The sequence below is a fragment of the Suricata suricatta genome, chromosome 6 (genome assembly GCF_006229205.1).
Source record: "Suricata suricatta isolate VVHF042 chromosome 6, meerkat_22Aug2017_6uvM2_HiC, whole genome shotgun sequence".
Taxonomy (NCBI): domain Eukaryota; kingdom Metazoa; phylum Chordata; class Mammalia; order Carnivora; family Herpestidae; genus Suricata; species Suricata suricatta.
Window position 1 is genome coordinate 55,507,048 of NC_043705.1, and position 12,160 is coordinate 55,519,207.

Consider the following 12,160-nt stretch of genomic DNA (forward strand, 5'->3'; position numbering starts at 1 on the left):
CCTGGGTGGCTCAGTCAGTTAAGCATCCAACTTTGGCTCAGGTCATGATTTCATAGTTCATGGGTTCAAGCCCCATGTTGGGCTCTGTGCAGACAGCTAGCTCAGAGCCTGGAGCCTGCTTCTGATTCTGTATCTCACTCTCTCTGACCCTCCCCTGCTTGCACTGTCTCTCTCTGTCCCTCAAAAATAAATAAAAAACAAAAAAGTTTTAAAAATAAATAAAGTAAACGAAATAACCCAGAATAGCAGCAGGCTTGTGCCCAGCATGTAAGGCTGCACACATTAACATTCAACAATGTGCCCACACATCTATCATCCAAGCTTAAGTCCTGTCCACTCAAAACCACACTGGAGGCGAGGATTTTTCACCCTAATCTACTATTATGTTGTTATCACTTGAATGCCCTCTAAGAACCAGATGAGGAAAACAAGACAACCTTCCATTCTTTCCTGAAGGAAGGCCATGCAGTGCCCTCTGTTTGACCCCAACATCAAATCAAAGACATCATGTGGCATTTACATTCCAGGGTAATCTGTATGAGATTCAAACTTCTACAGCAGAGCTTCAAAAGCAAAATATTTGACCTAAATAAAGTCCCCAACACATAGGAGAAGTCAGACATTTGAATAACAAGCAACAGATATATAGTCAACTTAAAATCTCCTAAATCATTATGACAAACTCTCGAAAGTTGAATGCTAAACTCATTTTGTCAGAATTAATTTGGGAATCAGCCGTGCCTGAAGGAGAACTGGACTTCCCCAGCCAACGTTTTGTCAAGTCACCGTTTCCACAGTTCGTGGCTGTCCACGTTCCCTCTGAGTAACCAAGTGCTCCTCTCCCGCCTGGGCTGGGAGGGCTGACAGGGGGCCGGATGCCTTGGAGACCGAAAAACAAACGGACTCAGTTACTATGTTTTAAACTCAGTTCTGTCTGGAAGTCAGGAAGCAAGACTGAAGATCAAGCTTCAGGGAAGCACTGAATGCTGATGAGATTTTTTTTCAAGAGTTCAGACGAGAAGTCACAGAGAGCTGAGAAGGGAAGACGGCTAACAAATGGCACCGTGGATGGCCTCGGGGAGGCCCGGCTGCCTCCACCGCTTGGGATGGTCTTTAATTAAAAAGGATCAGAAATTTGGATCAGTGTCCTGCTCCGTTATTTCCACCTGACCCTCTTGTGTTTCCAAATTTGAAACACAAAGTCTCTGCCTAAAAACCAATCTTGGTAGCCACTGTATTTCTAGTGGAGCTAAGGAATGGAGGATTTTAGATTTTACTTCGTGCACATGGAGAGGAAGGAAAAAATATTGTGAAATTTTCAATATTCCTTATTACTACAACAGGCTTTCCCATTAGAAGAGGAACTGAGTAATGTCATTCAATTGGAAAAATCAGCTATCTGTCCCCTACTCCCTCCCACCTTAGCTTTATTTATTCACATACACGATATCGACTGCGCTGCCTAGATAAGAACGTGAAGTCTGCAGCACTTCCGGTTCAAAGTCCTGAAAACAGTACGCAATGGACGGGAGCTGGGATGATGAGGAATAACATCCAATACCCGCCAATCCCAACATTTCCTTTCTCCCGTTTCTCAGTTCTGATAACTCTGTTTCTTTATCTTCTGAATCGGACAGCTGTGGGGACTTTTCATTCATTACCACTGATCTCTGACCCACAATCATCTGCCTAAAACTGGATCTCTCTTTGGGGTAACTGTGCTACCCGAAACAGAAAATCCTGAAAAGTGTGACCCAAGGCACTTCATGTGGGCATTCACCACAGAACCATGTCTGCTGGGGGCTTTGGAGATAAAAATACACCTATCGGATAGACTGCCCTGACAACTCTGGTTTTTGGTGTGTGTGTGTGTGTGTGTTTTTTTAACATTTATTCATTTTCGAGAGAGAGAGAGAGCGCGAGCGAGCACGAATTGGGGAGGGGCAGAGAGAGAAGGAGATACAGAATCTGAAACAGGCTCCAGGCTCTGAGCTGTCAGCACAGAGCCTGACGTGGGGCTCGAACCCAAGAGCAGTGAGATCATGACCTGAGCCGAAGCCGGACGTTTGACTGAGCCACCCAGGTGTGCCCCCACCCCCTGACAACTCTGCACACTCCCTACTTTATGCTCTCAGACTGTGCTGCACTGTGCTTGTCCACTCATGGCGATGTTTGTGCATGTGCTGCAGAACACGCTTAGGCAGCAAGAGCTACCGGTGATGCTGGTGCCTCTTACAGGCCTTCAAGGCACCGTGCGAGCACTGCCACTGAGCTCCCTCATGGCCTCCAGACAGGCAGACAGGTGCTATTATCTCATTTCACAGACGGGGACACTGAGCTATAGGCCTTTTAAGCAAGTCAATAAATACAGAGCATTCCCTCCAACATCCAAATTACAGCACCCACATTCAAGAGATGCTAACAGGGGCACCTGAGTTGGCTCAGTTGGTTGAGTGTCCAACTTTGGGCTTAGGTGGTGATCTCGTGGTTCATGAGTTCAAGTCCTGCATCGGGCTCTGTGCTGACAGCTAGCTCAGAGCCTGGAGCCTGCTTCAGATTCTGTGTCTCCATCTTTCTCTCTCTCTCTCTCTGCCCCTCCCTGCTTGTGCTCTCACTCTCTCTCTCAAAAGTAAATAAACATTTTTTAAAAACTGCTAATAAATTCCAACAACAAAGTACTTCTGTTTTAACCAGTATAACGTTAAAATAATCTGAAACACTATTTTAGAAATTGGTTCTTCAGCTGGACAGAAACAGCCAGATGCTAATTAGCAAAGCCCTGTCAAAGGCAAGAACCTTCAACCCTTAAAGTTACATGTTCACCCATACCCCCTCCCCCCCAAAAAAGGTTACCCATACCAACACCGGGAATTGGGTAAGAACCAAAAAGTACTTTTCTGGTGATCTCATTTTACTGCTTCAGCATTCCTGTGAAAGGTTGAAACGAACTGATAAACTACAGCACTTTTCCCTGAAGCATGACGCTTTCACACTGTCTCTGGAAAGCGTTTTGCGGTCTGCAGGCAAGAGGGGCCCGGTCCGGGACGGAGCCCAGCCATGCATCAAGGCCGGCCCCGAGCTGCACGATCAAATGCTCACAGGTTTAAATACAGAACGCATTACACAAGAAGACAGGTGAAAGGACTTGTAAAACACATCACTGAATTTTTGAAATACTATATATTTGCTAGAAGGGAAACCATCTGACAGACTGAATCATGAATTTGTGCAATGCAAGAATTCATAAAAGCATCACGGTATGAATCATAGCCACAAAATGATTTTGTAACATCCTTGTAAAAATCCACCCTGTAAATGGAGCAGCTCTTCCAAAAGCACTTGTCTTTCTGTTTTAGGTATTGACTCATTTAATGATTTGCAAAGATAATTTGTAAAATCCATGTGAGGTATGATTTCTGGACACCAGAAGTTAGCAAAATAAACTAAACGCCAGTACAGTGGACCGTTTGGATGCCATTGTGTCTACACCAGAAGTATTACCAAAAAGAGAGATTATCATGTTCTTCTTTCTGATGATACTAGGTCAAGCCATAAGATCTGATAAGCACTTTTAGTTTAACTACTTAAGAGCACTCCAATTCATAGCTAAACACCATCAACAGGAACTTTTCTAAAATTACAAATAAGTGTCACAAAATTTTAAATGGGCTTCTCTGAAATGCTAGGTGATTGTTAAAAGTTACCGGCAGATTCTAAACTCTCTGATCAAATTACATCATTAGGATTTAAAAACAGCAACTAATTGTCTTTGGTTTCACATACACATGTGGCCTTGGTCTACGGTCTCCCCAATACCCGCTCCTGGAGAAGGCCATAAACCACTAAGGTCCACACGAAACCAAGCTGAACAACAAAGGGTTGTTCTGAGAAGTACGTCTACACAAGGAATGGGGAGCTGGAGATTTTCATCCTGATATTCTATCTTCATGAATTCCTCTCCTGATAAGGACCCACTGTTGAATGAGTTCACGTGCCGGGAGTTCTAGAGAAACTGGTAAGGTGGTGAGTCAGGGGTTCGGCTGAGAAGTTCCAGACCCAGGGCTGTTGACTCTGCATCTATTGGGCCAGACATGATTAATCACTTCTACAGCACAAACCCCAGACTGACCACCACACTCACAAGGTCTCATCCTTGGTCACCAACAGCACCTAACCTTTCTCAGAATTCCACAGGCACATATGAAGACGCTGCTTCTGGGTGACTCCTGAGGATGGGGGTTGTTTCTGAGCAGTCCTCGGTGGCAGGAATAATGCTCCCACAGCCCGCCTGCCGGAGGTGTCTGCTCACCCCTAAGCTGACTCATTTCGCGACCACCAATGGTAAGTTTTCCTTCACAGAAGCTTCCAGGTTCCTACCCAGTATCCACCCTCCTCCTCTTCACTAGAAGAACTGAGGTGAGGAGAGTAAGACACTCACCTTGAACACACAATGTGACGAAATGCCAAAAATTGATTAACGATGATAAATAACATCTTAATATACAATCATGTAAAAAAAAATTAACATTGATCTAAAAATCCACAATATGGGGCACCTGGTGGCTCAGTCAGTTAAGCATCCAATTTCACCTCAGGTCATGATCTCAGTTTGTGGGTGTGAGGCCCTCACTGAGCTCTGTGCTGACAGCTCAGAGCCTGGAGCCTGCTTCTGATTCTGTGTCTCCCTCTCTCTCTGCCCCTCCCCTGCCTGCACTGGCTCTCAAAAATGAATAAATGTTAATAAATAAATAAATATTCACAGTGAACAAAAATAAAATTTTAAATAAACAACAGGTCAGCATTACCAAATTTTTCTTTTACCCTAGGCTCCAATATAACACTGCAACACTGCATTAAAACACCGTTTAGCTTGATGGCTGGGTTTTTAGTGTTCCCTTAAATTGTGCACAAAGGTGAATGCTTTACTTGCCTCAGTTGCCCTGAAAGAAATCCTATCTTATGGGTGGTGGCAATGTGTCCAGCTTAAAAGGAAAAAAATCTACATTTCCTTTGCAGATGCAGTGGCCAATGAGATTTAAATAGACAAGGTGGGGAGAGGTTTCTGGGCAAGCTACAGGACCTGGCTGTGTCACACGGCTCTGTCACACACTGTCACACACACACACACACACACACACGCGCGCGCGCGCGCGCGTGAAAGTAACTATGGTAAGTGGGGGACGTGTTAACTAACCCAGTGGTGGGAATCCTTGCACAGTGAATATGCACATCAGTTCATCACACTGTAACCTTAACTTTATGACAATTTTATATGTCAGTTATACCTCAATGAAGCTGCAGGGGTAAAAAAACAAAAATAAAAAAACCTTGATAAAAACAAAGGACCTGACTCGGCTTTGATACAGGCCTTTCCCCTTTGGGGAAGTGATCAATCATAAAGGCTCCAATAGGGCTGTCAAGAATGAAATGTCTTGCTGTGTTGCAAGAGGACAGAAGGCACCTGTGTCCGTGACAATGTCATGAAGTTACCTGGTCAGCCTTTCTCAGGATTCTTTATTACCTGGCAACAACACAACTCTTAGTGTGTTTAAAGCACTGTACATGGGTTTTGGTTAACTTAACTAGGAATACGTAAAAGGAAAAAAAAACCTAGTCACAGTGATAAAACCTTCACCTTCACTTAAATGTGACTGTTCTGAAGAGATAACTACCAACATATCAGATACTTCTCTTTCATCTTATTAACTAAAACACCAATGTCTCCACCCAAATGATTCTAGTATCAGTTTACTATTGTGAAGTGCATGTTGCTGGCTTCCCAGGGAATCACACAGGCAAAGGTGAGGGAAGGGTGTAGATTAGGATCCTGAGCAGGGGCTCAGGTGACAGCCTGGCCACACTCCTACCTGCTGCGTGCTGACAACTAGACATGTCGGCCAAGCCCCGGGCGCCCTAAGAGCCCGATTCTGGTGTGGACCAGGCAGTGTTCCAGGTGACTTCAGAGGCTTCTCCCCTGACGTCTCCTTTACCTTTCTACTTAGAGCCCTGCCAATGCGGTCCAGAAGACTGAAATCCTCTGCTGCCTTGGGACGTTAGGGATTCACCGCCCAACTGCACTAAAAACTTAACCTAGGTTTAGCTCCGTGCAGTCACTTTTCAAAAACCAACATATGAGAAGTCACCTTTCACATTCTGGATATTGATCTCGCCACCAAAAAGCGACACCTCCATATGGAAGACGTACCAGGGAGCATTGGACATTAAGCCTTAACATAATTTGAAGTTTTATTTTTTTAAACAAATGAAGCTTTGTTTCATCAGGTATGGCAGTAATTCAAACCATATGAACAAAGTGTTGCCTGGTGACATTCCTTAGAAGACATGTGACAAATATACATGAGAATAAATCACCAGAAACGTATAGTTTGTTAATGTACTGCTAACACTGTGAGTGAGCCAGGGTGGGCATAACTTTTCAATCTCTGTGAACAAAGGAGATGGGGGGGGAGTGGGGGGGCTCTCTGGCGAGAAGGATTTCAGCGCTGGAACTGAAGACTCCTATTCCAAGGTCAGAGCCCCCTTTTCAGCAGAAGAAAAGAAAAGAAAGTGTCATTTACATTTCTCCATGCTTGTATGGGTTGTTAAAAGTAATAAGCCTTGTGCCAAAACCTTAATCTGCAGGATCAGCTCTGAAAAGAGGAAGAGAATTCTGCCAAGCATTTATCAACACCTAAAATTGTTTCTTTTCATTCCTAGAACTGAAGCTGTTTTATTAAATTTATAAACCTGAGGTCCACTACTCCCCTCCAAACCTGTAGGCAGTACCTCAGATTTTAAGCCATGGCTCTAAGAAAGAAAGGGGGGAACCCCACGCCGAGGAGGCTGCTGAACAAAGACTGGGGGCCCCTGAGCTGTCCCCAGCCCTGAGGGGGTGTGGACACCCCTACTCAAGCCAGGATCCTCAGTGGGGCAGCTGACATCTAAGAGGAGCACCCTAGCAAGGAGGAGCTGTGCAGCTGTGGCCAGACCACCCTGTGGTGCTAGACACTGGTAGAGGTCGGGGCGGGGCGGGGGGTCCAGGAAGGGATAGGAAACGACACGGGCCGCCATGGCTCCAAAGGGTACACATGAGGGACTCTGAGACCTGAAAGTTCTTCCTAGAGGGAAAGCAGAAGAAGCCCCTTGGGGACAAAGACTAAAAGAATGGGCAAGGGCAGCTTGGCGAGCCTGGACAAGCAGTGTGCTGGGGGCCACAGAGAGGAACAGGAAGTCAGTAGGAGTCACTCAGGTACAGAGAAGGGAGCAGTGAAGGGAGCACTGAACTGAGAGTCCAGCAAAACACTGCTCCCCCTCCAGCACGGACCCTAACCAGCTGTGTGTCCTTGGGTGGATTGCTTTGCTCTTCTGGGGCGGGTCTCAATGGGCTCCTGCATAAATGAGGCCATTAGAAAGCGAATCGTCAAGGGACCTTAACAGCTCTAATGTCCATGACTCAGTGATTCCCTGTCCTCAAGCCTCACCCATCCCTGACGCTGACTCATTCATGTTGTGACTGTTGGGTTTTCTTTTCCTGACCATCCTTTGGTTTCAAAGCAAAACAGGAACGTAAAGGCAGAACTCCAGATGAGGGTCAGTCTTCCCTACTTCCCGTGTTACTGAAGTGGTTGAGATCCTTGGGGGAGAAACGGCCTAAGATTTGGCCCCCTGGGCACCATCGAAGCCCAGAGCCTCATCTGCCCTATCAAGCCTTCGCTGTCCCTACTTGGCTCTGGTAAAACTCGCCGTTCCTGCCAGCCTATGATGGCGGACTTAGGGGCCGTGATGAGGCCCAGTGATTTCACTTGGAGAAACACTGCCAAAATCACAAAGCTGCCTCAACTTAAGCTTTTCAAATCTTAGAATATTATTTTGTGCCCTGTACTCTAAGTCCGTGGCAAAACTTAAAAGCTTCAATAGCATTTTTGTTTCAAGTTGAACAACTTTGCTGGAATGCAGGAAGAAAACCCATCGACTTCTTAGGAATAACTGGGAAGAAACCCCATTTTCCAGTGTTTCAGGCTGCTCCCCATTATATTTTAGTTCTTTGTATCCCACAAAAGGAAATGAGGCTTCCTATGAACCTTAGCACATACCACAGGTAAGACATAAAGGAGCAATTCTGCCAAGGAATCACAGACGGCCCTGACTTGCAACACTATACTTAGCATCCAAGTACTTGGGGCCCCCAGCCTTCCACTGAACTCTAACCCTAAGTGAATCACTGTAGGGGAAACAGAGATCAAGATAATACTCAAAAAACCCTCTCTGCTGCAGAGACACCCCCTCCCCATCTCAGTTGGCTCCTGCTTGTCTCACTGCCCCAGTTCCCCACAAAGGGGAGAGGAGAATTGAGATGTATAAACATCTAGTAGGGCCCCTTCCACACCAGAGCCAAGAGCTGGCATGGTGGGGGCGGGGGGGGGGGGCGGCGGGGTGAGGGGAAAGCTATCCACAGGGGCTTCCTCCCAGCCAGCGTCCTGTCTGGGTCCCCAGCTCTGCCTGTGAATTCCCAACCCCACCCACTCGCTAATGCCTTCCAAGCCCTGGAGCCCCCTGTGTGGGAAGTGAGGAAAGTCTAGTGCGTGCTCCCCTGCCAAGCCCGGGCTGTCGGTGGAAGTCCCATATACACTAACCACAAGCACATCATGCCTTCTCGCCATGGACTCCATGACTACAGTCCCTCACCCCCAGGGCGGGCAGGCTATGGGTCCTTCCACAGACCAGACCACACCATTTCCACAGGACAATGGGCTCTGGATTCTGACCCTAACCACTAACAATCCCTAGAATACAATCAAAATCACAAGCTGGAGCCTACTGGCCTCAGAGTCTTAACAATTACTGGCTATTCATGCCTTTGTAAGAGAGGGGCATTCTCCCTCAAGGAAGTGGGAGTCAATCAGAAGACCCAGGCAAGCGGAGCTCACTGGACTTTGCTCTATGACGATCCCCCTGTCCTGGCTTCTCAGCCAGAAGTCACCACAATTCCTCAGGAGCCTGTGCCAAGAACAAACTAATGCCACAGACTGAAAATAGCCCGGGACCAAATGGGACCACATGGGGGGGGGGTCACTCAAAACAGCACGAGGGATGAACTCCCATAGGGGTGGGGAGGGCTGTCAGTACTCAAGTGGAACCTGGCTAGGGCTCGGCCAACCGTTGTCACTTCTCTTGTCCTGTCAGTCCAATGCTGCGGCTAAAAGACGACCCTCCAGGGAAGTCTTTCAAGGAGACAGAGGAGTACCATTTCCATCTCACCTCTAGAAGAAGCCCCAGCAGCTCCCAGAGCCAGCCCGTTTCCCCCCGGGGCTCACCCAGAGCCTGTCATCCTTGTTCTCCTACAGATAGGATAAGAACCCAGACTTCTCCAGGAATGTTTTTACTCCCTCGCCACCACTAAAACTACCCAGATGCTCATGAAGCCTTTAAAACGATCAAAATGACTTTCACCTTACAGTTTTCATGTCTGAGTTACTCTTTGGCCCTTACGATTTCCATAAAGTCTGCTCCGTTATTGTTAAGAGTCTCTGTCTACAGTGAAGGTTCGTGCTTTGTTGAACTTGTCATTACATCTACAGTGGTCAGTTTGCTCAACCATATGCATTGGTTACTAGCACAATTATAATACACAACACTCGTAATCTTGTTATGGTAAAGTGTCCTCAGCACCACTGGGCAAGGGCAACATTATCAGTATGATCAGAGCAGTTGCCAAAGCACTTGTCTTTTTTTTTTTTTTTTTTTTAAGCTTAGGCCAAAGACAAGATGATTGAAATGCAGCGGGGCAATTCCTCTGTGTGCCTTCGTCCTTCCTCTAAGGCCTGAAGACCACAGTGGACTCTAACCCTTTACCACTCAAAGTATGCTGCCTGGAACAGCATCATGGGCAACGCTCTTGCTGGAAATGCAGAATCTCAGACCTCAGCCAGACCTCCTGAATCAGAATCTGTAGTTAACATTCGCAGCCGCAGGAGAGTTGTAAGAAGCGCTGCTCCGAGGCCTTTCTCCTCCCATCCCTGCGCCCCTCTACCCATCCTCCACTAGAAGGTACCAGTTGGCCTCAGATCTGAGACCAGCCCCTGCTCCCTGGAGGCCACCGAAGCTTTCCCCAAGGGGCCCAGTGGCCCTGGCAACCGCCCTCTTCGAACATTCCCCCCATCTGGCTGCACCCTGCCCAGCTGGCCTCATCACTGACCGGTCTGGGACGCGTGGAGATGTGCAAGGCACTTTGTCCCCCCAAATGTTTATGCATGAGGAAAAAGATCTATTTTTAGGTGTCAACGGCCAGCCCATCCCGGCTCACCCAGGCCCACTTGTCCAATTAGAAAGATCATATTGTTTCCTGGCATACAGTTCCAAGGGCATTGAACACAGGCAGGGGACATGGTGAGGGCTCCAAGAACAGCTCTCAGTGAATGGAAACAAGATGATTTCTGCTCAAAGCAATTTCCTCGGCACCCACCCTTTCCTCCCACCACGGACCCCATGCTGAAGGGACGCCAAGGCCACGTGGAAGTAACAGAACACCAACATATGTAAGACATATTTTTTTATCCTCCAAAGACAGCAGAAAAAGGGAGAGCTAATCAGTTAACTCTTTTTCTTTTCTCCCACCCAAGTTGAAACCTTAATAGTCTAATCCCAATTTCCCAGATGATAGAGAGGTGAATCCAAGTTTTTCTTGTATGGAGCCGTGTGTCCAAGAAGGAAGGATGTAAAATCAAAAGCGTCTGACTAGCTGTGTTCTCAAATTCTGACTTTTTAGGGGGCTCTGGAAGTGACCACAAAGAGCCAGTTCACCTTGGTATCTGGGTGTGCTCAGGGATGGCCTGTGTGTCAGGCCATATGCCTTTTCTTTGCTCACAGTAGGTGGCACCACTTCATCACAGTGCTTTTTGCCACTGGGCCTCAATACTGTCTTAGAATCCTCTGCCGAGTCCCTATTTGTGAAGAACCCCAGAACCCACCCGGAACTCCTAACCCACTGGAGGTACATTGTTCTGCACATTAGCACAGGACCCCCGGCGATGTGCAATGTGCATGGAGCCTGGGAAGGGCTGCGTAGGCTCCCAAAGTGAGATGTGCTTGCTCCCCCTGGTCTCTTGTCTTGCAGGGTCCAACCTCTATGTTCCTATTTCTATTCCAACTTTCCCAGAAGCTTGAAAACCTGGAGGCTTGTATACAACAGCTGACTCATTAATTAAAACAAGAAAAATCAGTAGCATTCAACGATGGAAAGACCACGTAAAATTCCAGATTTCTAGCTTTTCTTTGGGAGGAAAAAAACCCATACACTTGGCAATACTGGAGTTACATTTCCACATGAGAGAGATGACTAGAGTTAAGAAGTGGACCCTCTTTTTAGAAAGGGTGTAAATTTGGGGGCGCCTGGGTGGCTCAGTCAGTTAAGTATTTGAACTCAGCTCAGGTCATGCTCTCACAGCTCATGAGTTCGAGCCCCGCGTCAGGCTGTGTGCTGACTGCTCAGAGCCTGGAACCTGCTTCGGATTCTGTGTCTCCCTCACCCTCTGCCCCCCCCCCCCCCCCCCCCCCCCCCCCCCCCGCTCATACTCTCTCTCTCTCTCTCTCCTTCAAAAATAAACAAACATTAAAAAATAAAAAAGAATCAGCGTAAATTCTTTAGTTTTACCTCAGTCTCCACTACTCCTCATCGCTACACAGTACAGCAGTCTACGTTATTCCTTCCTGCTGCCTACCCGAACGTGTGACTGTACCCAGTAGAGGTTGTAACATTTGCCAAGTCAACAGGAACAGTTGCCTGTGACATCAAACTTCCCTTCAACTCTTCTTGCTAATTCGGAAGGTAAGCAGCCACATCTGCACTGGCACTTTCCCCGTCAGATCCCTGTGTGGGCAAAGGAGCCCAGCTGTGCGAGCCACCTCTCCCTATAGCTCCTGTCCTGTGTGAGATCCAAAGGCCGCCTGAGGTCTGCAACCCCACACTACATGTCCTTTCTGTTGTTGAGTGCCCACCAGGCAAGCACACACTGGGAAACAACAATCTTCAACAGCACAAGCCATAGGTCGGCAGCCTAGTTCACGTCCCCAGCTCTGCCGCTAAGGAGCAGAGTGATGATCCCAGGCAAACTCAGACCCTGTTCTCTCCTCTGCGAAATCAGGGAAGGCACTTAATCACTAT

The 12,160-nt window shown here is 47.3% G+C and overlaps 1 protein-coding gene across 11 annotated transcripts in view; it reads right to left on the reverse strand.

Moving 5' to 3' along the window:
- Positions 1 to 12,160, reverse strand: part of LHFPL2 (LHFPL tetraspan subfamily member 2) — a 165,535-nt gene that overhangs the window by 48,142 nt on the left and 105,233 nt on the right. The gene's annotated exons all lie outside the window — the stretch shown is intronic.